This window comes from Meleagris gallopavo, chromosome 3 (assembly GCF_000146605.3).
Source record: "Meleagris gallopavo isolate NT-WF06-2002-E0010 breed Aviagen turkey brand Nicholas breeding stock chromosome 3, Turkey_5.1, whole genome shotgun sequence".
In the NCBI taxonomy this organism is placed as follows: Eukaryota; Metazoa; Chordata; class Aves; order Galliformes; family Phasianidae; genus Meleagris; species Meleagris gallopavo.
This window is the reverse complement of record NC_015013.2, coordinates 29,704,699-29,731,088: the sequence shown is the minus strand read 5'-3', so window position 1 is coordinate 29,731,088 and position 26,390 is coordinate 29,704,699. Positions and strand designations below refer to the sequence as shown.

Genomic DNA, 26,390 nt, shown 5'->3' with positions numbered 1-26,390 from the left:
GCACTGATGGAGTGAAGTAAGGGCTTCGACTTATAGAGGAAGAAAAAGTTCCCACCATTTTCATGCTTCATCTATGGTTTCCATAGCACATTTGGCAACATCTCAAGCCTTCCTTGGCCCTATACCTATTATCAGTTACATTAAGTTACAGTGCTGCATTTTAATTGCTGTGTTTTCTGAGACAGAGGGAGCTGAATCTAAATATATTTCAAGCGCCAGCAGTGATATTTAGCACAGCTACTGTAATTAAGTATTCAGCCATCGCCAACAAATAAACTTCTCACTTGAGCAAATGAGTCCTCTGAAAAATACCTGAATGTTTGACAAAATTCCATTTTCTGTTATTTTAATATCATTAGGAGGCTTAGGCTTTCCTGATTGGCATGGCATGCACCTAAACTATCAAGAAATTACCCATTTTCGATCACAGCTCTTTTCCTTTTATGAATACAGACACTGACAGCTCTAACAAAGATGCGCAGCTAGGAACCTGTTTTTCCTTTAAGAGAAATGAAATACTGCTGTGTTAAAACCACTAATTATAGTTTATAATAACAATACTTCCTAGGAAAAAAAAAATTAAACTATATTTAACTGCTGTTTTTTGTTCCTTTAAACTAGGGGTTTGACTCAGTCTGATGGCTAACTGCTTGAAAAATCACCTCCACTAGTACAATTGAACTGGTAGATATCAGAGAAAAAAAATCCCCTTTCCCATAGTGTCAATGTAATTTTTCTGACAAATGATTTGATTTATGTTTCTAGTGCAAAGCATCATGTATGCAATAGGAAGGAAAGATTCTGAATAGAGAAGATTGAACTCCCCCCACCTCCAACCTACATCCTTGAATGTGAGTAGTTTAGAAACTCTTGGAATTTTTGCTAGCCCATACAGGATACTTTAAAAACAGGAAAATCATGGTTGAAATGCTTAGCCTGGAGTAAGCTGGTGTAGCTCTATGAAACCAGCAGAACTGCAGAGATTTGTAGCCAGACTTCCAAGATTCTATCCAAAAGCTTTCTCTTGAAACTTTCTCTGCTCCAAGGCCTCTGAGACTGGGTAGTTTTCCTCACTCCCTTTTCCCTCAGAAAACATCTGACCCTGACTTGTATTTAGGAGTACTGAAAGGCTGAGATTCTCTAGTGAAATCTTTCAAACATCAGTTTTTATGCTCCCGGGATTGAAAGATGGGGAGGTTAGGGAGGGGTGACTAATGGGCTTTTCAACCCATTGGGGCAGTGGATGGCTCTGGAGCATCTGTCTCCCAAGGATTACTTTGCAAATACTTTCCTGTGACTGGCACCAAAGATCAGGAGGAGACAGAGAGTACAGTAAATGGCATTGAAAACTAAGTCAGCAGCACTGAGTCAGAAGGATGCTTGCTAAATTAAAGTTCTCTCTCTCATTTAAATGATAGCTGCACAGACTGTGCAGGCAACTGAGCCTGATCACAGAAGTGAAGGTGAGAATATTTATTTACCTTTCATATAATTGCTTCTTCTTTTTTTTTTTTTCCTTTTTTTACTTTTGCTCATGGGAAACAGCAATCTAAATCTGGCTACCAAAACATAATCTTTACCAGGTAAGAGAATCTTCAAAAACAATCACTCTTGTGACGAGACCCAAGAATCAGGTTCTGCTGGTTTTAATCCTTTGAGAAGAGACATGTTTTGTGTGTACTGACAATGAAATCCATGAATACAGAATGGGGCAGCACCTGAAAGTTCATTGACAGTTTGGAAACATAATCTAAACTTTTCAGACCTTATCCCAAAAACTCAACCATGGTTGCTGCCAAACGATGAGACATAAATTTTCAGTTTCTACAAGATGTAGAAAATTGGAGGATTAGAACTAGGGCATTTTTAATCATCCATTTCAACAACTCAAAATACAAATCTAAAGTCACCTTACAGGCATTTCAGTGGGACATACATATTTTTTTAAATGCAGATATTTAAGCTCATATACTAATTTATCCAAGTCTAATGAAGTATTAAAAAGGAAGATTTCAGCTGAGTATGCTTTAATAATTGATTAGATGGAACAGACTGGCATGCACTGTACTGAGCAAATGGCAAAGTTAAGTGAAACCAAAGGGTTCATGCATTCCCTCAAGGGTTCATTGAGCACCTTCTCAAACTGAGGTTCACCCTGAAGACAGATCTTGAAGAAGGGAAAAATTTGTCCCAGTGAGAAACAAAAAATGTCAGTGTTAATCATAGGCATGTCCTCTCCTCAAAGTACTTGAGGCTGCTTAATTCTATTCCTCCTAAAAGTTCATGCTCACAGCTGCTGAAAAACAGGAACAAAAGCGCTGAGTCTCAAACGGGCAGATCATTAAATACTTGCAAAGCATCTAGAGTTTAATTCAGTGACTCAAGTCAAATTTGCAGAAAGCAAAAAAAAAAGAAAAACCAACTAGAAGACCAATGCCAGTGGCGTTATAAGCACAGTAATTTTTACTACCTGATTCAGATCTCTCAATCTGCATGCAAGAACTGACAGAAATCTGACATCTCCTCTGGATTTGAGAGCTCCATAAGCTAATGCCATGGATCACATTCCTGAGTCTGCTTCTCTCAGATGTTCAGTGAAGTCCCGCACCCGTTTCTCACTCTCTCTTTCCACCTCTTTCATGACGGTTTCTTCTACTTGTCTCAGACTCGGTTGAAAGGATGTGCCCCTCTGGCTGCAACACAAGACACGAGGGTTCAGAAAAGCTCCCATGTCCTGTGTTGTAGCCGGAGGTCTCACAATAGTTTAGAGCAAACCCTCCAGAGTGCAGGCTCCTTTTGCAGGCAGAGCTCTTTTCCTGCACTTTTGAATTCAACCTACGTGTCATCTGTGAAACAGAAGCAGAGAAGAATGGAAATCAGGTGCTTGTGGACAGCAAGCAGATAACACTGTGTGCAACTTCTATTGTCAACACTGTGAATGGAAAAACCACCCAAGTACCTGCCAGCACAGGGCAGAAAGGTCAAGTTCAGGCCTAGAGTTAAAAGCTGCCATTTAGCTGACCTCCATTAAGCCACATGAGCACCATGATGAACACCACTGCCTTCTCAGCACGATCTCCACAACTAAACTGAGAGCACTTTTTCGGCAATTTTACCAGCGCCTCTTCTTCCAATGATAAATAAAGCTAAGCAAATAATTAGCTACTAATCATGTATAAACAAATTCTGTCTTTTGTTTCTTGTTTGCAAATTGCCCTTACACGGATCACAACATTTCCAAATTTGTAATGCGGAGTTGTTTATGAATGCCTTTATAATTAATAATTCCAGGTTTGCAGATCACTCGCAAGGAGTTGTGAATATTTGCAAATCAAACTGCATTTCTTAATTATATAAGTCATGTAAGATTTATTCCTGATTAAGTTAGTTGTCTAATTAACTAATTGACACTGTGAATACGCAGCTCAAGAAATTACTTTTGGTAAGCATTCAAACTTTTGAATTTAAAATGGGCATTGGGGAAAATAGCTCCTGCTAATAATACTTCATGCCAAATAGCCACAGAAAACAATTGCCTGAATTGTTCCAAAAAAATGAAATTTGCTTATGAATCCAAGAGAATAGTCATAGGACAGCATGTTTTCTTTTTACTGCTTGCTCAACTCAAGTTATAAATTGATGCTAACAAAAATATTCAGAGCTGTTGTTGAATTTCTTATGAGAACAGTATTTACTTGTATGTCTTCTTTTCCTTGTGGACTTACAATTCATTCCCAGCTGAAATGCTGTGAGAGGCAGAGCTTGAAAAGACTTTTTTTTATAAATGTCAACCCAGTACAGTACATTGCTGTGCATTACAATAAAGATCAGCAATTTGGAGCCAGGTATACAAGACAAGATTATTGCTATCTCTGTTCAAAATATCTTTGGCAGATTTATTGTTTTTTTGTCCCCGACTCTACATATCACTTTTATGCTGTTGCTACTTTGTTTGGTACTTTTGCTTCTCCAAACAAACTAGAAGAAGAAGCAGGAGAGGAAATGAAGTGTGGTTAGCTGCTATTTTTATGAAGGTGACCCACAGAATGGCTGTTCAGGCACTCTGACGATAAGTACTCACATTAATAGAATTTAGTAAATTACATAAGCTGTTTGCTTTAAAATGTTGAACTTCTGTTCGAAAGATTTTTAATTTTTTTTCACTTTCCTATCTACTTCAAATAAAACTCTCAGCTATCAACTTTGTTCATTTACAGACTTATCTTTTATGGCATAAAGTTCAACCAGTTTCAGCCCAGATTAGGCAAACGATAAAGCTATGAATTAAAAGATCTTTCCAGATGAGGGCATCAAAAGGAATGTCGTCAGTATTCTTGACAACAGCAAGGCTCTTAAGGTTGTCTAATGACTAATGCAATAACAACAGTTTTCACTGTTACACAGCACTGGATTGCATCTTGAAGACTTCCCCCCCCCTTTTTTTTTTCTTGATGTATTCTAAGAGTTTTACAATTAATGATATAATTTATCTAGAATTATTTCCAGCCACCTGCCTTTCTTATCTCAGCTGCATAGAAGAACAAAAAATATCATTTTTACATTCAGCGTGAAAAAAAAAATCATGCCAAGCTCCATCTGTCTAACCAATTCCCTAAGCTGTGCCTATATAGGCACTAAAATGAAATCAAAACATGGAGTACTAGAAACTTGGGACCCAGAATTAATCTGCTTTTTACAGAAAAATTATGTTCAGATGAAGCTAAAAGATTCACTTCATCCCTATTACAGCAAGGAAATTCAAGGTTAGAGCTGAAATTGCATCCTTAAAGATTTGCTGATGCCCTCTGGAAAAAGCATGAAAATCGTTCGGGTTAGAAAAGATTCTGCTTAATTAGTCTATATTTCCTTCTTTTAGTGTCTCCTCATTTTTGCTCACTGAAGGCATTTCCAAGAGAAGTTACTCTGAGTTCACAAGCCTCTCTGGAACAATCTGGTTGTCTGCGATGTGAGACATCTCAAATACAGAGCAGTATGCACTGTACTGCATCCTGCTCTATAGAAAGCATCCTTGTTTTATACTACCAACGGGGTAAGTCAATTTATTGATAAATGGGAAACCTGCTCATTCTTCAGGATTCATTTCCCTGGTTTGACAGGACAATCATCTTTCACGCCATGGCTATAAACTCTGAGTCTTGATGAATACTGATGGGATGGAGAGCGAGGGCGAAGTCTGCATATCGCCTCTCACATGTTATTTCTTTCACTTCCTCTACCCAGAGAATGGAAGGCTGGTTGGCTTGCTGCCTGAACCATCACTGAACTTTGGCCTCTCACCTGAGCTGGTCCACATACTCTTCACAGTGAGCCATTGTGGAACAATTAGGGGAGATATCATTAGCCAGAATGTCATTACCTCCGTGGTTTGCTTAAGGAGCAAGAACAGATTTAACTGTTCAAATGGCTACAGAGATATCTAACTGATCCTTGCCCTGGGGTGAGAGCTGGCCTTCCAGACCCTGCAAACAAATCAAAATCACTTATAGGAGGAGGTCTCAGAATAACTGCCTTCCACCACCAAAACCACCCTTAAAATTTAGTGATGTGTCTGGACCCAAGATGGGAAAGAGTTTATTTTCCAGTTCCAGAAACACATCACAGCTATGCTGAAGCCACTGAATGTGAATTTGGACTTCAGCTAGAGTGATCTATCTTCATCTTGAAGCCATTAGATGTTAAATAGCTCTTCTCTTTGGATCTGTATACTGCCTTCTCTGCCCATTACTATTATTTGTTAAGGGAGACATTTTTTGCCACTCTTGAAATCAATTTTCTTTCCCAACCCCAATCTTTGCTGCATTTTTTGGATTTGTGACAAATGCCCTTTTGTTCTTCTAATTAAATTTCACATCTGTTCCACACTAGTTCATCTTACTCTTGAGAGAGGACAGCCTCACTAGGGCATGTTAAAAATTTCAGTCATTTTGCAGAAAAATAAATGTGAGTACACACTACAATTTACCTAACCACTGTGAATTAATTGGGTGTTTAAGGTGACACTGTACTAATTACATATTAGCACATTAATGGAGCTGCAGGCTCTAATCATTTCCCTTTGAATGAACAGTGCAAGCTTCCAGCAAAGTCTTCAAGAACTGCCTTGAAATGCAAGAAAGCAATAATCAATTCTCTTATTGCTGCTACTTCAATATAAAGTGAAGAATTGTCTAACTTTATTTTTAAGAACATCAATCTCTGTTTATTATTAGCAAGACGCTTATGACTAGCATGAACACAAGTTCTTGTTGTACTCAATAGCTCAATAGGTATGCATCACCTCAGGCACAGTTCGGTTCTTGGTAACCTTAGCTCTCCATGAGCCCAATCATCCTCTCATCTGTATTGACTGTGAGATTTCCCTCATTCCAGGCACCAAAGCCTTATAACCACTCAGTCTAGGACAAGCCCTGCAGAAGAGGCAGCAACTCTGCTTTCATAGAATCATAGGACTATAAATATCCCAAGTTGGATGGGATCCACAAGGATTGTTGAATCCAGCTCCTGGCTCCATACCGGACCACCCAAAAATCAGACCATATGACTGAGAGTATCGTCCAGATGCTCCCTGAACTCTGGCAAGCTTAGTGCCATGACCACTTCCATTGGGAACCTGTTCCACTGCCTGACCAGTCTCTGGTGAAGAACCTTTTGCTGATATCCGACTTGGCTTTGACATAGTTATACACAGCCAGTTATCAATGGTGACTCTTAAACTTTAACTAGCATAACATGAGAGGATGAAAGGAAAAGAATTTACTTTTGAACATTAAGAGCTTTGTAGAGTATTTTCTGAATTAAAGACTGCGATTTAAAACAATCCTGTAAATTGAAAATCTATATCTGATGTGACTGAAGGGGGTACTTTTAGGCCTAACTGTCTTAAATATAGATTTTAAATCAATAGGAGTAGTTTTGGATCATTACAGTTCAAGGATTTTGTGCCACTGCTGTTAAAGCATTATTAATTCATGTTCTTATCTTTCTCATTTCATAAAGTGTAAGGCTTTTTTTTTTGGTGCAAGTCTATTAATGTAGGAACTATAATCCATCTTCTTTTATTTTGCCCTGGTATTGTCTCCCCAGATCAAAGTTACATTATAACACAGAGTGAATTTCATAAATTATTTTGAATGATTGTACAGGAAAAAAAAAAGAAAAGAAAAAAAATGCAGATTAAAGTCAGAGGCACATCATATATCACAAAATTTACCAAGAAGCAGTCAAGTCTGTTTGAGATAATCTGCTAAAACCCTACAATAAAAAGTTTGTTTAATTTCTAAAGATGGCAGATGTCATCAAAAAAAAAAAAAGAAGAGGCTGATGCAAAAATAAAGCCTCCAGAGTCTGGCAGTTCCGTTCTGGTGTCAATAAAAGATAATGTAACCTGTCAAATTTGCAAGCGTGTTTTATCCAACCATTGCATTTTACCTTCACCACTCAAGCATTACCTTCAAGGAAACATCCGCATCTGCCTGATTATCCTAAAGTAATTCTGATGAAGAGAGCAGGTTGCAAATTAAAAGCATGTTTTTCTTTCCAGTTTTCTCTCCCTCTCCGCCACCTCATTTTTCAATCCTTCATTTTCTGCAGTTCAGCTAATTTTTTCTTGAAAGGTTAAGGACCTAGCAATTATTTCAATGGCACTTGCAGCTTTAGGGTAAGTGTCTCATCTGACCTTTATTTTAAGCATCTTCTCTTCAGGTTCATACTCAATGTATCTTGCTGAACACTGAGGTTACTTCAGAGTTGTGGTCCAGCAATAAGTTGGGAGATACTATGTCTTGCTCCTACTGCAGCACGTAAGTCTAGTGTGGAAACACCCTGCCACTGCCATGGATGGGTTGCTATTCTTTACACACTATTACACTGGTATTGCACCACCAGACAAAATACTAAAGGCTACTGCTATTTTCTATGCTGATTTAGATGTGTTCCCTTCTGGTAAAGAATATTTTTTCTGTACTCATTATGAATTTCCAAGTATTCTAATTTTGTCTTCTGTGAAGTCAGCCTTTACATTTTTTATCATTGATTTATACATCATGACTTTGCAAATTCTTTCAGGTTGTTTGACTATATCCGCTATACATGTAGAGTTCTGGAAACAGGCCCCAAAAAAGCCCACAGTCTCAACAAATCAAATGTTTATTTTGAGGCTTCTACTGACAGCCATCATCACTGAACTGAGAATGTTTGCATCATATCCTTACGATATCTCATCCTTACGACATCTCTTACTGTTGTTATGCTTGATGGATTTAATCATCCTGGCCACTATGTATCTGGAGAGTCCAAATTTTGCATCATCCTACAAAGAAAGTCTGAATGTCTAATGATCATTTGCTTACCCTCCATCCTCACAGCAAATATGCACAGAATGCATGAATCAAAAAAATTCATAGCTATTGTATGAACGCAGAAGAGTGGAGTGATGTTTTTTCATGCCAATTTTTGCTCTAGCAACATTTAGTAACAAATCTGATGCAGTCCAAGAAGGCCTTCGTTATGCCATGAGGAAGCTGCAGTATGTTGCTCTTCTGCTTGAATAGCTCATCTCCACAGACAAAACCAACACTGAGACAGGTCTGAGCTCTTATGTCAAGGAAATAAAGCGGAAGCTGGCCTCACACTTCAGCACCTAACACGCTGCTATGAGTGCCTCAGGACCAGCCTCAAATGTGGGAGCAGAACCACTGGCACAAGCTGTGCTTGGCTGGGCTGTGCTCTCTCCTCAAGGCCTGGTCCCGCTTGGCCAGCCTCGTTCCTGGCTATGAAGCCACACATATGGGCCTGCTGCCACTGGGCTCACCCACCTACCAACATAACCCTTGTTTGTGTGGGGCGACGACACATAGGGAAGCTGTCATTCTTATGGCAGGCTGTGATTTTGGAGACATTTCTTATACAGACATGACTTGAACTTTCTTTCTTTCTAAAGAAATAAACTCATGTACCACCACCTGCTTGCTGCTCAGAAACACTTCACACCTTCCTAATGCTGCTTTTAGGCACTTTCAAAACACAGTTAGGTAAGTGTTGCTAGAACTGACCTAATTAAACAAAATAACACTGAAGGAACGCTTACAGATATACCTGTGGACTGACATAGAAATCTCATCTAGTGATACTTTTTGCTGATTCAGTGATCCTCAGACAAGGGCTGCAGATGTGGTTCTGCATATTGCTTCCTTGAGAGCTGAGCAGCTACTGGGGATGTATATGTGGGGATGTATGTCTGCAGGTGCTGCTGCTTACTAGCTTCTATTCTGTTATACACAAAATGTGGGGCAGAGTTCACAATGAAAATAAGAATGTAAATAAGAATATAAAGCCAGAACTGGCTATCTGCTGACGTATGTTAAATTCCTCTGCAGATTTTGAGCTGGTTGTCAGAAGATACCAGGAAACAGTGTTAGACATAGCATGCCCAGTGCACTGCAGTATGAATCAAGCCGCAGAGGTGCTGTCAGCCATGCACAGCTCCTCTCAGCCAGTCTTGAGACCAGCAGACCAAATAAAGCCTGTAAACTTCATGTCCCGAGAAACCAATTTCCATATCTACTGGTATGCTCCCATCAGTAATACCTGTGGTTTGTAATTGAAATAGGGTGAATAATGGAGCTAGTGATGGATTTATAGAGTGGCTCTAAATTCGCAACTCTGCAGGTGGTTTTGTCCACTGCTACTTCCTCCCAGTACTACGCACTAACTATTACTTCCAGAATTAAACACTCCGTACGAAAAAATTGTTCCCACTACACAACTGACAGAAATTTGAAATTATATAATAATAACATACAGTCCATTTGCTGTCTAATGTATGTGTGGGATTAAATAGCTTTTTGCAATATATTCCTTTCTTGCTAAATTACTCTAACTTTAAAGTGAATTAAAGCGGTTAGTTGCCACTACACCATTGAACTTTGATAGCTGGATTCATTCCAAAACTTGAGACCACAGTCACTTTTCTTCAAGAAATTCACAAAGAAGGAAAAAGAGAGGAGAAGGAAAAAAAATTACTCAATTTTCTACGCTCTGTTTTGTTCACCAGCCTGGAAAGTGTGATTAGGAGTGTGAAATGAATATCAGCTGGAAATGTCCTGCCAAGAAGGGAGGTCTGCCGTGTACATGTTCCCAGTCTCTTCTTCCATTGAAGCAGCACAGCTACATCTCAGGCTGTGGCTGTGTGTTTACCCATGTACTGATGGATATACTTAAGAACAACACACCTGCTGATAATTTTTGCTTACAGAATGACTTGCTAGCAACATTATGGCAAACTGGATGTCTCTGGTACCTGTCAGCTCAGCACATGTATTCTTTTTAATTGCATTTCCTTAGTAGTGAAGGACAAAGGAAGATGTAGTGTGAGTAAACTGGTTGCCAGAGAACCATCCTTTCCTATTCTTCGTGTATTTGATTATTTTATAATTCAGTGAAATTTTTATGCAAAGTCCTTCTGACTCCAAAAGAGCACAAGTATGCCCTTTTCAGTTCTGAAGAATGTAAAAGACTCTGCTTCCATCCTGTCCATCCAAACAACCTTCTATTACCCAGTCCTCTCAAAGAAAAAAAACATTAAAATAGAGAAGGAACAACATACAGGCGGTTGATTTTCGTTTGTTTGTTTGAAGTTCAGACTACTGAAGTGCAGTATTTGAACACCTCGTATACTTCAATATAATTCAATAATTCTTCAATATAATTAAATAATCCTTCAATATTCTTGCAGATAGCTGCAAAAGAAGTAATGCAGAAATAGTAAGTAACTAGTCCAAGGTTATACAGTCCATGGCTACAGTTCTGCTAAGGGCAGCCTTAAAGCTTAAATATTCTCAAAACTAAACATATTTACTCTTCAGGGTGCAAGCTTGAAAATATGTTCACTGATACATCTGGGAAATGCCCTCCAGAACATTTGCCCTAGCTAGGCCAGCACATTAGGGCATGGTTTTCACAGCTTGCTCATGCCCACCCCATCATCCAATGTCTGCCTCTGAAGCAGCCATGTAAAATGAGGTGAGAAGGAGGCAAAGAACATCATCTTGTACGCACTCTGGAAACAATGCTTTCAAAGCAATGTAAATAAATCAAAGATGCCCAACTAGATTTCTTGAATTTTCTTTAATGCTTTTCACATTTTCCTAAGGCTACAGGTGCATTGGGTGAAAACCTCAAATTCTGGGCAACATTAAAGGCACTGTGTTTTCAGTGAAACGAACAGACAATAAAACAGAAGGTTCCTACAGATAGCACTGTGGGAGGAAAAAGGAAATGAAAAAGAAACTGAGACTGCACATTCCTTACAAGAGTCATTTGGCAATATAGCCTTCATTTGCTACAGATGTCACTAGTTCATCTATAATGTTGCTAGTAAAGAGCAACAGCAAACAGGAAAACCTTTTGGTTGGATTTTGGACACAAGTTAATTAAAAAAGCTTAGATTAATCAGAGTCGTGCATTTATACAGACTGGCTATGCCATCTGCATAAAATGTCTCTGAGAAAATCTAGACTAGAACTGGTCCCATTTTAATTCAAGTGAATTGGATATTAAATTAAAGACTGCACGGGCTGATTAAAGCAGTCTAAAAATGCTTGGTTTGGCATAGGCCGAGCTTTAGATCAAAGGCTGTCTGGAGACAGCACTAACAGCTGAGTTGGATGAGAGACAGCAGAGAAGTTTCTGTGAAGTGTGATGCTAACTTGGAGCATTGTACTTTTTCTAGCTTCAGGACAGAGCTGGATAAGTTTCACAACTGTGCACGCATAAGAGAAAGGAAGGGAGAATAACTAATGTTTTTCTATGAGACATTCACGGGAGTCTGGGCTGTGTGTGAAACATAGCACGTGACAACTATCATTGCTTGCAGACTGTGGGTACAGCAGGGGAATGCAATGCTGAGAGCTGGCCCTTGTCAGGGAGCTGGTGATGAGTCATAAATCTTCAGGTTTTGCCAGCACTTTGGTGCAGCAGGGCTAAGATCCACCAGGCACTAATGTCCAGTCAGCTTCAACAAGAGAATATCTGCTTAAATAACCTTTGAGGATTTGGGTATAAAATGGCATTACTGAAGTCATTTGCCCTTCTATCTGAGGAAGTCTTCATATTCAGCCTGGGAAATACTGCTTATAGAGGTGGGATAAGTTTTAAGGAATTTTGTAAAGCAGTGCATTTGTATAAACAACGAAAAGGATAACAATAAAGAAAACAGTAGCATTCAGTGAATGAGAACTTGTAGTCCTCCTTAAGAGACCATACTCAGGTAAAATTAGACCTTGTAGCTGTTCTAGTATTCAGACAGATAGATCACCTTTGTAGTTCCACATAAAAGAATGCAGATAAAGGCAATATTAACTATTGAATAAAAAACCTCTCTGGGTTTCAAATGTTCAAAAATTCTTCCTCCTGTAAATACTGTTTTTCTAGCTGAAACCTCAGTAAAAAAGCAAAAGCAATCTCCATTTCTCAAAATTATGCTCATTTACAAAGCATATACAGAAACATGCTCTCCAACAAATGTCCTTGTCTTCTTATAAGCAGGGAGGTATTGAAAACCATAATAACAGCATTTATAAGAGAAAGATCAATATGGCCTCTGATACCTCAAAAAGGCAGAAAATGATTCTATTAAATTTCTACTGGTAGAAAATGCACTGGACAAAATACCTAAAACCTGTAGTAGTATCTCTCATACTGTGCCATTAAATAAATCACAAGGAAAACCATCACAAAATTCTTTGTAAAAGATGTACTGGGGCCTGCTTCACCCTCTTCTCATTGAAAAGACTATTGTTCAAGATGTGGTTCAAGATGTCACTGATCTTCTCCAGCTCACATCTTAACAGAGCACTTCAGTTATCAAAGACTTGGGGTAAAACTTGAGTTGTTTTTTTTTTGTCTCAGGTGCCACTATTTTAATATTGTGTTTGTAACTGCTTTAGTTGCGTTACAGGGAAAGCAATAAACAAGGTCACAGAGTGCTAAGCACACTGAAGCACACTGATTTTGATTCCCATTTTAAATAAGTAAAAGCATAATGTAAGAGTGATCACAGTGGGTTAGACCAAAGGTCTGCCCACTTGAGTAGAGCAAGGAGGCCTTTGTTTCACCCTGCTTTGTAGAATTGACATTGAGAGATACCTGAACACTGTTTTCTCTCCTGTAAATTTTGACAATCTTTTGTTCTAGTGCCAAAGGATAAATAAATTAAAAACAAAACAAAACAAAAAAAAAAAAAACCAAACAAATCAGAAAGCATGGCCAAAAGCAGGTGCTTATGGAGCACTAAAAACAGGAAAGCCATATATCAAACTTCTTGCTTTTTTGCTTCTCTGTCTGCCTTTAATAATTTTAGCCCATGATATTACTTATTTGATTATGATTTTTATGTATTTAGTAACACCCAGAGGATTTATTTAAGAGCTTCAGCCAGTCCTTTGAAAATTTTTGCATCTATTACGCCTTTTGGCAAGGAGTTTTGCAAGTCTTCTTCCTCTTGTGAGAAGAACAGAATGAGACAGCCCTAGCTAGTGAGAAATAACAGTAGTCCGTTGGCCATAAATATTGTCCTGTGTACAGTTGGTAACTCATAAGCACTACAGAAAACAGAAAGAAATATTTGAAGAGTAATGGTGAAGTAGACATTGATGGGTATTTATAGAACATAGACCCCCAGCATGAGATATTTCAGAAGGGAAAGCTTGGAGTGTCTGCAAATAAACTTTTAGGTCTGTTAAAGGGGGCCTGCAACCTGGACAAATCTATTGGGTTGCCATCAAGGAGGTAGGACCAATGACTGTCTCAGACCTTCCAAGGAATGGGTGGTTGTGTGAATGCAGTACTAAAGAAGGGCTCAAGGAGAGAAATACAGAGACAAGCCAGATGCCAAACAGAAGAAAATACAGATAGGTACAGCTAGATCAGGAAGAAGGCTAGAGAGTTGTACGTTTGTTCCTTATCCTTTATATAAGCAATTAACCAACCTGTTCCTTAATTACTGCAACATTTGGAATGACAGTGCAATTCAGAGAGGAGAGTAAATGAAGCAACAGCTTCATTTTTCCCCCCTTCAAGTCTGTGAAGAGGCCATTTTACTGCAAAAACTTTTAGCAGCCAAACAGATCCATCTATCCAAGGCACCTGTAAGTGGCCTTGTCCTAGAGGAACTCTTGGTACATGAAGCCGAGGTAAGAGACTGGAATTTTACATATACCTCAGATAAAACACAGCAACTGGTATGTGATTTTGGAAATTTGTATATTGGTGGTAATTAATACCAGTCATTAACTTGGGAACCCTGAGGTCTTTATGCTGTCTAAAGGGCCCCAGTGTACTCTAATAAAGCCATACTTTTACACAGGGAAAAGAACAGTTATGGATAAAAGCAGTGGATAGATGTGACAACCAGTAATTCTAACTTATCACCTAGTAGCTTTATTTTTGAAGGTTTTTACTTCCCACTGATTGCAGGCTTCCAATATTGTGTTGTCATGAAATAAATTACAAAATTTATCTTCTTTTTCTACTGGCATGGCGCTTCATAGACAAAGTGCCTAAAAACCTTTTTATTATTATTATTTATTTTTACCAGAATGAGTTAAGTATTGCTGCCATGGTGATTCTAAGAAGGAATCGCTACCAAATAGTAGGTCAGAAAACTGGACGTAGATTCACAAAACTGAGTAGCCAGTGTGTTTGATTTGAGTCCTTTCTATAACAGGAAGCTTTTACTGTGTGTATGGAGGGGATGGGAGTGGAAGGCCGGAACAGATAAGTCGTTTTGAAAAGTATATCTTTAACCCTTTCCTTGAAAGCTAAACGAGTGTCCGGTATAATAATTCACCTGAAGGAGATCTGAAGGAGATTACTCCTGGCATGGAGGTCTCATCCTCTCAGCAGGAGTGTGAAAGAGAAGACATTGTCATCCCAGAGATGTATGTTAGGGTAGCACCACTGTGCTGATCATTTAAACGTCTGTCTGCTTTGAACATGACTTTCCCTATTTAGCAGCAAGGTAGCCTTGGCTCTTGCATAGACCTAGTACTAACATATTCTATTCACAAGCATATTTAGTGCCCATTTGATTTATCCTCTAAATAGGTACTCAAGACCAAGAGATCTAGTTCGCTGACGGTGTACATCCTTAATCATAACTATTATATGGATGCAAAGATAAAACTTACATAAGCCTCCTGTGAAAGTTAATAAAAACGATTTCAATATTCAATTATCTCCCATGTATCACCCGCAACAAAAGGACATTGATGCTGTGGGATAATTAGAGAACTAAAAGCACAAAGACATAAAAAACGTCCTGGTCAAAACCTGCATCTTATATAGAGCAGATGGCTTGAGAAAGAAGCCCAGGGACTGGCAGCTAAACTGACCTCTTACTGAGTGCTGGGACATGGAGATGTGGGGAGTCACTTTACACTGCTCTGCTCCCTGCCAGGCAATGCATTCAAGAATTGTCACATCTTAGTTGGTGACATTAATTTAAACTGTTTTACAATGATGCATGTGCTATAAATTATAATATATTATTTATAATACTTTAATCACCTAAAGTTCAGCACATATTAATTAATGCCTATTTTAATTAGATGTACATCAGACAGAGAGAGAAGATAAAACTGTGCAGTGTTATTAGCATTACACTCCAGCACCATAATTAAATCCAGAATATAGAATGTAATACACTTAAGGACTTAAAGCAGTGGAAGGTTGGTCATCACCATGGCAGCCTCCCACTCCTATACCTTCTTTTTTCCTTAACGTTGTTCCTTTTCCCTCCGTGTCTTCTTGTGAATGACAGTTTCCATAAGGGAAAATAGGAAAGATCTCTGCTCTTCATGAGCCAAGCTTAGCTTTTCTCCTGCAGTAATAGTGTTGTCTTCAGCAGAATTATTCTGCACTCTATTGTACCTGAAAGAATATATTATTCTAAGGAGAAATGCTTTTGTGAATGTACCTTTGCATGCAATTCTTTTTTCTCTTTCTGGCCAAGGCAGATCTGCCTGCAGGCCTAGAAATTCCTACTTTGCTGCCTTCAAGCATTATTTCAGTACCCCCAAAGATACTGGATTTGAGATTTTGGAGCTGCTGGGTACAGGAAGGAAAAGAAATTGATTTCACATATTTATTTTCAAACTCTTAACAATAGATTAGCAACAAGAAAGCTGGAGCTTCCAGCAGAAGCCAGTGTGCATAAGTCATACAGCCAGTCAGTGGAAAAGCACAGCAACAGCACTCAGAAGTTCCAGTTCCCAGTGCTTCCTGTCTGCTGAATGACCACATTAAGAAACTCCAATCCTTGCCATTCAAGCATCTTCTTATGCACATTTCATACAACTTTAAAACAAAACAAAACAAAACAACAACAACAACAACAAAAACAAAAACACAGACAAAACCCAACAGACTGAAGTGCTGATCCTAAGGCTCTGGAAGTCATAAGCAGTTTTCCTATTGATTTCATGGTGTTTAGGGTAGGTCCTTAGAAGCCTACCTGTGATATAAAAAAAACTGCTGAAGTAGTAGAGGTACTAGAGTATAGCATTAGTTTTCAGCATTTTTTCTTGCAGCTTCTTACTCACAGAGGAGATTTTCTTAGCAAGGTTCTACAGGTGTCTTAGGAACAGAGGTAAGTCTATTAGAGGACTATGGGCTGCTCATTGAAATCCTCTGCAAAGGGAAAGAAAGGAACATTTCTATTAAAAAATAAAAATTAAAAAAGCTTGCCAGTATCTATATACAGGAGTGTTCTGCTATGTTTTTTTTCTTTCTTATTCTATGCTAATTACCAAATTCTTTTAACTGTAAACTGCAATACATTTTCCTCAATTTCACTTTCCCTGCCCAGTTCCATAAAATTTCTCCAAATAAATAATAAAGTTGAATAGTTAAGCTTGCAGAAATTGCTATTACTTTATCAATGCCTGAACCAACAGAAGCATTTTTCTTGCACCTACGGAAATGAGAAAGAATTGAATAGCTTTTAAGAAATGTGCTACATTTTAATATGTCCTGGTGACATGTAGCAGCATATCTGAATGGAGTGGAGGCGGAAGAATGAGTGTCATCAGTGGAGCCCCCTGCACCATCTGAGCTCAGAACACTCAGTATCACCAGGAAATTTTGTGCATTCATGCTTCTTTGTAATGAATTTACTGATAGTTGAATAAACAACGTCTTGATCCTGTCAAAGACTTGACTTGGGAGCCAATACATTTTGCCTCAACTCCTAAAACTTCAATTTAGTAATTTCTAAAAACAAAACAAACAAAACAAAACAAACAAAAAAAACAAGAAACAAACAAACAACACAAATGTAATATGTTAATGTTTCAGTATCTTCCACCCTTAAATGTAATATTTTACTTTATTTTTACTTGCATTTTGTATCATTTTGCTTTACTGGATTATATTTTGTAATCGAGCTCATTTTGTGATATAACTTAGGCTTTTATTAATTATTATTAAATTTGATATATTTTGTAAACTCAGCTGCACATTTAGTGGGCTATGAAGTTTCCTCCATTAGTCAGCATCAAGTGGCTGTAGAAACATCAAGGTATGCCTAAATTAGACTAAGGCAGCAAGTGAGTCTAGACTGTTGTAACCTTCCTTGAAGTTTTAAAGGAGCTCATTAACATTGCTCTGCAGAGAATCTATAGTTTTATAATGCAGCTATTATGTGGTACTATTATGATACTTTCTTCCCAAAATCCCAATGCCTTGCAACTAATTGACTTTCAATGTCCTGTTATTCTCACTGGTAGTTTTCAACTTGCCTCTTCACAATTCACAATTTTCTATTCAAACCTATAAAGTTATGTGAGGAAACGCTTTTATTTTGTATATTTAATAGAAAGATCAGGAGGAAAAGGGGAAAACAAAAGGCTAAGATATCATTACTCTTAGTCATGGAGTAAAGCATTATTCATGTACACGAACATCTCATTGAGCTCATAACAGAAGGTATATGTGTTAGCTTGTCACAGTTTGGATTTGTATGGATAGAACCAGTATATTCATGAACTCTTGGGGTTGTGAAGACTTGTCGAGAACAGCAAAATGAAAAAAAAAATTCAAGAAATCTGTTTAGAAGGAAAAAATACACAGGTACATTAGCATTTCAGTAGCAGAATCCTAGCTGAGGACTCAGCCTGAAACAAAAGCTTCTGTCAGAGTTCCCTGAATTTGGAGGGATGTAAAACTGGACTGGGTCCTGGGGACATATTTAGTAGAGTTTTCACTTAACTGGATAGGGTGGCTACAGCCAAACCTCAGTGAAATCTCAATCTCACTTTTTTCCCCCCTCAGCTTTGCTTTCTAATTAATACATTTCCATGTTTGAATTCTGGAAGTCAGCGAAGATTTTAAAGAGAAAACAGAAAATGAACGGTTCCATCCCTCTGTAGAACACTTGCAGAAATTGATGGATGCCTAACTATAAACACTGAAGTCAAAAAAGAGCAGGAGAATGGGCACAGAGACAGACACTGCAGATAAACTTCCCACCAAAAAACAACAGTAATTGTAGAAACACACAATTAAGAAGTCCTTGACTTCTCTCCTCCTTTTAACTCTCAAGTAACTAACTTTTTTAATCCATGAATTCAAATGCCATAGGGTACCTTAACTTCAATACAATATGCATCGGCTGTTCTTAGAGCCCTATTTTTAAAAATACAATAATTAAATATTTTATCATTTAATACACTCCATACTCATATGAATGCTAAGCTGCAAAATACTGGGCCAGTCTCTCTGTGTTTGTGCCTTTGGGTGGCACAGGCAGAAGTGGAAACCAGATGGAACAAGGCAGATGGGTATTCTGCTTTTGCAAAAGTCTCCACAGCTGTAAAGGTAGCATAGTCCAGCTTCTGAAATTTGTACCTCAGGCAAAATGATTAACTAGAATAATCATAAAATCAGATACAAAAAAAAAACAAAAAAAAAAACAACCATAACTCCCTGCTGCAATGTGAGAAAAATAACTTTCTGCAATAAAATGAGAGAGTGATAGAAAGATAGAGACAACTAGTAGTTTGATTTTTTTGCAATATCTTGTGGTAATGAGCAGTGATCATGATTACAATGGAGAGGAATTCATTCCTGAAAACTGTCCTGCTTCTTCAAATATAGCTGATGATCTAATAAAAGATAATCTCTCCCCTAAAACCTTGCCTCTCTTTTTAATCCATTCTGAATTGGAGAACTACTGCCATTTCATTTTTCATTCAGAGATTTTAAATAGCTTCACAAAGAAGTTTACAGATGTCACTGCAATCCTTGATGTAAAAAGTATAATGGCCTATATCCTCAGAAAGCCACAAATTCCTTGATACTTTGATGCTTCAGCATCCCTATTCTAACTTGGATACTGATGTATTATTATATATTGCATGAGGACAATTAGGTGCCTCAGAACGTGACGTATGGAAGGGCAACCTGCTGAGGCTGGCCAAGTGGTGGTGCTGGAGATAGAAGTAACTTTTTCTCCCCCGTTCCCTAGGACAGCTACAATTCTGAGCTGCAGCTGCCACTTCTCTTGCAATTCATAGTCACAAATGCTCTGCTGAGGATGGACTCTTAAGCCATTCCTTTCTCACAAAAGACAGACAAGATCCTCTCCAGCATACTTGGAACTCTCACTTGAGAGCTAGGCTTCCAATCCTTCAAAAGTCTGAAGGTATTTGACACTATGTCCTCCACTCCTTGGTGCAGTTCATTCATTCACACACTTCCTTTCTCTCTCCATCTCTCTTCAATCCAATGAGCATTTAATCACTTTGCAAAAATTGGAACAGCTTTAACTAAGGGAAAGAAAGCCCGGACTTTCTGACCCATTACCTCTTCTCAAAATTTACTCTATAACATGGTCTTTAAGCTGCTCTTCTGCAAGGTAGAAAATGCAAGCAAATTCAAATCTACTCAGACAGAGGTGGAATTTGAAACAGGACCTCCCTACTGGACAAATGCCTTTAGATCAAAAAGACGGTGTCAACACCATGCTCAAAGAATGTCTTTTATGTTGTATCCTGAAGATGAGGCATTCATTTCTAAGTCTGAAATCCTAACACACCTGAAGTGCAAGACATCCTGGGCTTGTAGAGGACCAAGACTTAAAGCACACATCGATGTCCTTAAAATTAGAAGCTTAAGCTACATCTGGTGTTCATTTTAGAGACAAGTTGTTCTGCACCTACATGACTATAAAGGCATACATCTTCACCTACAGCACATCCAAGTTCCTTCAGCTTCAGAATGTAGAACACAGAGCAGTTGGTTTTAACAGAGGAGAAATCTAGGAGATTAATTTGGGCTCTGTAAATCAACAGCTAAACTATTCGATAAGATCCTGAACAATGCAGGTATGTGGAGAACATGGTGATGGCATGAAGGTGTACTAAGATACACAGCAAATGATGGCCCAGATCTGCTTAACTGCAAACTTTCCAACTTATCTCAGCTGAAATTAATTCTTTTGTGTGGCAGCTTCACATGCATATGTTACCTGTGCAGCTGAGCACAGTTTGTGTATGAATTTGTCTGAATTCGTTCCCATTCAATAGCAAGCACAAACCCTGTGAACACCATAAATTTTACTATGAACTTTGCACAAATCTCTCTATAAGTAGTTTTATACCCATACAGAAAGAGGCTTTTAACATCCTATGCTGCACTGCTACTGAAATCTCATGGGTGTGAGAGATGGACACATTTTATGACCTCTTAACTAATTATTGTGCCATTGCTACCTGTCATACTTCCTATATTTGCTGACCCCATACTATACTTACATACCTCTCTTCACATGATTTCAGAATGAATATGACTTTCCTCTCATACCCATTTTCATCTAACTCTGATCTGTTCCTTTTTTGAAATTCTGAGCTGGTTTTCATAAAAAATCTAAAATCAAAGTTCTTATTCTCTTTAATGCTCCAGGATGAGGCCTTATCTCATGCTATTATTAAAAATGGAAAGCTCTTTTATATAGATATATTTTTGACCTCTGCTCTTCCCTATTTGGAACAAAATCTGCAGCATTGTGGCCAAGAATAGAAGCAGCATTGCTCAGCTCCCAGTTCTATACTTTAACCACTAGATGATGCTTCCTGTGAGTATATAAAATTTCATTTAAATGCAAAACTCACTACGTTTGCTTCTGCTTGTGATACGTTTAAATATTATTTTTTATGTCCTGCCTGTCCTTGACTTCCTTTGTCCTCCCTGATCTTAGTAGATTTTCAAGGTCCAATACAAGAGTAAAGGAGGGTTTAGATTACTACTTGTCACTTAGCTTGTATGAGGAAGGTTCCCATCAAGCAGCTGGGAATAGTTATCGTACCACAGTCAGCCCTGTTCAAACAAATGGCTTGCATGACTGTGCGAACAAAACTTTTTGTAATGCAGATATTATAGAAAAGAAACAGAAACTTCTGAGGATATTATCACCTGTCAGGTATTTATATTACCCAAGGGTTTAACATTTTCAATATGCAATTACATGTCCAAAAATCATTTTTTTGCAGCCACAAGAATAAACCAGGATGCATTCCACTTAACCCAAGGGCATTATATTTGTATAAAATAATGTAAAGTCAGAGACGATCCCAGTCAATTGCCATTAAAGTGAAATTAAAACAAACTCTGTGGTTCTGTAGGTAAAGTTAACAGGCAAGTGGATAAAGAAATGTTGTTGGTATATTACAGTCTGCCAAGAACTTAAGACTACCAAGATATTAAGAAATAAATAGGAGCAAATAAAAGAATAAAGAAAAGCTGCATTGCACATCAGTCTCATGCAAAAGCTTTTAGTACTAAAACTATGACTTATTTGTGACTGTGTGTCATGAAATCATTTTCTGAGGGCAGGAGGAGGATAAAATAAACATGCTATTTTGTACAAAAGCTTGGATTCTATTTAAAAAAATCTTGTCACCAGAAATGAGGAGGAGTGTCTGAGTAAAAGCAACCATAAAAATGGCCATTATCTTCTGAAAAAAAATTGAGACATGGGGCACAATTTATATGACCAGCAGTATGATCATATGTTCACGTCATTTTGATCAAGAATAAACCACTAAGCTCCAAATTTGCATAGCATTTTAGTGCACAGCTTTCCATTGCATTGGTAAAAAGATACAGTGAGTTAAGAACTGGCTGCATTTAGAGATAGTCAAAATGGAAATTTCTCTGCAGAAAATCCTGACCCTTCAGAGTTTGATTACGCTCCATATCAGAAAGAATTCCACTACTTCAGAATTTCCTATTAAACAAATGTCTTGAAGAAAATAGATTCAGGAATCTAAAATAAAAGCATTCTGATAATGATAAGTCAATTAATTTTTATATGATTGATTGGCTTTAGTTTGATGTAGTAAGAAGCTTTATATGAATTGTATCTAGATGTTATTGAAGCCACTTCAGATGACATTTCATGTCAACATAGTAATATAGTTATCATTAATATATAATGTTAAAGTAGTCAGGACGAAATATAGAACTGGCATTACTAAACCAGATGACTCTTACAAAACTGAAATAATTATTTCTGACAGTTCTCCATGGCTACTTGCACCACATCTGTTACAAAACCTTAAAATACAGACTACCCTCAATTCACTGGAAAAACAGCAAATAAACCCAAAACAATTTCCTTCCCCTTCTGCAAAACTGTTCCACTGAAAAAAATGCGATCAGTTTGGCATCACCTGCATGAGTGGGAGTTTTAGTAATGACAACAATGGAGTCAAGATTTTTCCAACAGACTTCAGAGGGACTACTTATGTACCTGAATACATGCAAAAAACAACTCCTGTATTGATCTGGAACTTTAACAACAAAACTTCAAGAAAAATGACCTCGTCTCAGTCACAACTGACAGTACAGAGCAAGACTCTTAAACATACTGCACAGACACTCAAAACAAGAAAAAGCTATTTTCAGCCAAATTCGTCTTCCTTGAATTTACATCATTTCAAACAACAGTAAAAAATAGATTCTTTCAAAATAAATATGACCTGTCCACCAATTTTAAAGCATCTTCAAGGAAAAGTGACATTATTTTTACCATACATTTAAAAAATTATTACTGTTATTGCAAGTGGTGCATACCTAAAATCTGCATGATTATAAATAACATATTAATTTCTGACACTAAGGAGAGATTGTTCTCAACAGTTAATGTAATAAAATGAAACTATCCAGTCATGTTAACAAAAGAGTCCACAAAACGTGGGCAGATATGCCTTAGGCACCATCTATTACGTGCACATCTGCCCACAGGGCAGAATGCTATCATCTAGTGTTATCAAGAGGCTAAATGTATTTCTCAGGAAAAAAGTACAAACACTCCCAACAAATCATGGTGCTAAATATGTCTCTCTGTCAGCAAGGCATTGCCTTTTACTAAGGTTATGCCCAAGAGATAACTTTTTTTTTTTTTATTTTGTGAATTGGAGGAAAAGAGTAGGCTCTCCTCTTCTTTCCTGCCTAACCCCTTCAGCATGTGCTTTACTACAGATTTGAAAAGCTGCGTGGTACCTATTTGTCACGAAACAGGCAGGGGATTCACCACCCACATATGGGCTTCTTTGCCCATCTACACTGCCCTCCACTGTTCTGATGGAACTTTGGAAGCTAAGATACTTTAAGATGTCCACTGACCTGGATATAAGCATGGAGCTAAAGATCCTTACAGCATTTTGGGCCAGGGTAGTCTGAAGTGACATCCCCACTGCTGCATATCATAAAAGAATAACAATCATCCCTTTCTACCTCCAAGACTACAACGCAGCAAAGTAAAAGGCATCTTACTTTAAAAAAAATAGAGAAGCATATTTAAGAAAGAGTAGGATATAACATTTCAAGTACAAAACATTCAACAGAAATGACTTCAAATGAACTGAAATTTTCAGAACCATCACTTAGAAGCTGCTTTGTTTCCCTTAAGTGAGGATTTATTTTTGGTACGTAGACTTGGTGATTTTTGCTATCAGTAGCTGGAATGTACTCTCTAATCTCAACTTTATGCAAACGTTAGCCAGAGCTTTGCAACTACCTTTATCTAAATAGATCACTGTATTTCATATTGCAGCATAACCTTGCTTAGTCTCTAAAATAAATTTACAAAGGGAGTGGAATACTCTGGGGATTGCTAATGCAACAGGGAGTTTTTTTTTTTTTAATCTTGATGTCATTATCTGAAACCAACTTAAATTTGTTACTTTATGTAGTCTGGAACACCAAATGGAACTGGAACACTACTTTCTAGGTACAGAAATACAGTAGGAAACCACATCACAAAGCCCCATCACAAAGCAGACTGTCCAAGTAGCCAGGGCATACAAGAAAAGCATTGTCAGCCCTTTTATGTGTGGTCCATGAGAGACTCACTCATGTTCAGAGACCAAATGTACAGTAAAGATGGAAAATGAGCACGGACATCTCAAGTACCAATGGTTCCACTCATTCACTGAAATGTTATTCTAAGGACTAAATGTCCATGTTGATAGATGTGTTGTACCATTATGGCAATAAAGCAACTCCACTGAAGGTCTCTAATCTCCACTTAGTACTGGTGAATATTGTTAGTGAATTTGCTGCATTTTTAAATGAACCAGTAAAGATTAAATACCTAGCCCTATAAACACAAATTTTAGCATGTGTTTACTAATTATCTCTGCATCAGCAAAAGCAAATTAGGCATTTAACAGTGATGAGAGTTAATGGCCTGATATGATGTACAAAAGTTTCACTTGAACAGTGGACAACCCATAGTCACAGTACCTCACATAAAATTAGAGTAACTGCAAGGGCAATTCCAGACCAGTTAAGGTTCCATAAACATGCATCATTTGTTGGCTCCTGCTGGTTTTTACCAAGACAGAATAGACAAAATGAAAGAGTTAAGCACATCATTCTGTACCTCATTTTCTTTTTTTTTTTTTTTTCTTTATCTTACTATTTATTTATTTATTTTAAAGAGTCTCCCTGGAGGTCTCCCAAGGTCTGAATCTTTCTCTGCATTTAATCACTTTTGGTGTCTTTCCTTCTTCTTTGCAGCAATTTTGCCTGAGCACTCCTGGGACTGGTGTTGCATTACAAATTCATCAATGATTTGCTGCTTACTCTACATTATCCCACAAGTGCTGAGGCAAACAGTTCTTTGCCAGGATCAAATGATGTTCTATATTCGCCTGCAGTTTAAAATCTTGTTAATGTTGACACTTCTGATGAAAACTCTGCAGTGAAGCTAGAAGGAGTGAAACCTGCAGGCTTTGGTGAGTGCAACATAAATGGGTACCCAGCACACAAAGTTTTTCCATGCCCTCTATATGGCCATGGGGGCATCACCAACTTAGGCAACAGTTTTCCCAGAAACAATGTGAAACAGAACAGAACCTAGTATCTGTGGGTAACGTTGCTGATAGACGATAGGTTGACTGCTTGCAACCCAATACTGCTAAATCAATGCGCTTGAGAAAGAACTTTGTTCTAAAGTCAATTAACTTTAATTGAAAGTCTCCAAATTACTTCATTGAACTTTGGATCAAGCGCAATAAGAACTAATTAGGTCTCTACTCCAAAGCCTAGTTGTTGGAATTATCAATGGATTTTTGTTTGTTTGCTTTTGATATTGGATGAAGAGCTCTTTTTTTGAATGATGAAAAGTGACTGACATTGATTTGAAAGTTGCAAATACAGATACAACAATTAAAAAAAAATAATGTCAGGTAATAAGACAAATAGGAAAATTTTACACACTGCAAATGTCCACTTCACAGGGATGAGAAAAATACAAGCTACGGATACTAACAACTGCAATTAATCCAGATCCTTACCCAGTCTTACATACGTTTAACATGCCTATGCTAAAATTCTGTTTCTGCCAGCAAGATCTACAACTGGAGTTGGACCTTCCAGAGCGCACCTCATTCTTATTTTCTAGAACTCCTGACGCAGAAAATCATGCATCTTAAATACTTACCATAATAGAGGAGATACTTGAAGAAAGTTGGTGATACAAGTTCCTTACATAGGAGTGATATCACAGTAAATGGCTAAGCAGCCTTGGCACTTCCTGAAATTTATTTATTCTGGCAGCAGATCACCACCTGCAAGTCAGATTAAGAAATATTCAATATCTGTCAATCCTGAATTATATCAAAGTGAATTATATGTCATTTTTTTCCTGATATTTTCCTCCTACTTTTTCTTCCTTAAAAATTGTTCCAAGTAGACTATGATTTTTCTTTTCCTTTGGACTTTCTTCATTACTCTTAATAAATTGCCAAATCATCTCTACATATAATTCTTGGCCAGTAGATTATTTCTTTTTTCTTTTCTTTTCT

The 26,390-nt window shown here is 37.7% G+C and overlaps 1 long non-coding RNA gene across 1 annotated transcript in view; it reads right to left on the bottom strand.

Moving 5' to 3' along the window:
• Window positions 1-14,113: 14,113 nt before the first annotated feature.
• The window catches only part of LOC109366673, a 15,868-nt gene continuing 3,591 nt past the window's right edge, over window positions 14,114-26,390 (bottom strand). Inside the window, exons 2-3 of the long non-coding RNA XR_002113168.1 lie at window positions 26,027-26,153; window positions 14,114-15,948 (exon numbers count right to left, since the gene is read on the bottom strand). This is a non-coding gene — a long non-coding RNA (uncharacterized LOC109366673). The remainder of the gene's footprint in view (window positions 15,949-26,026; window positions 26,154-26,390) is intronic.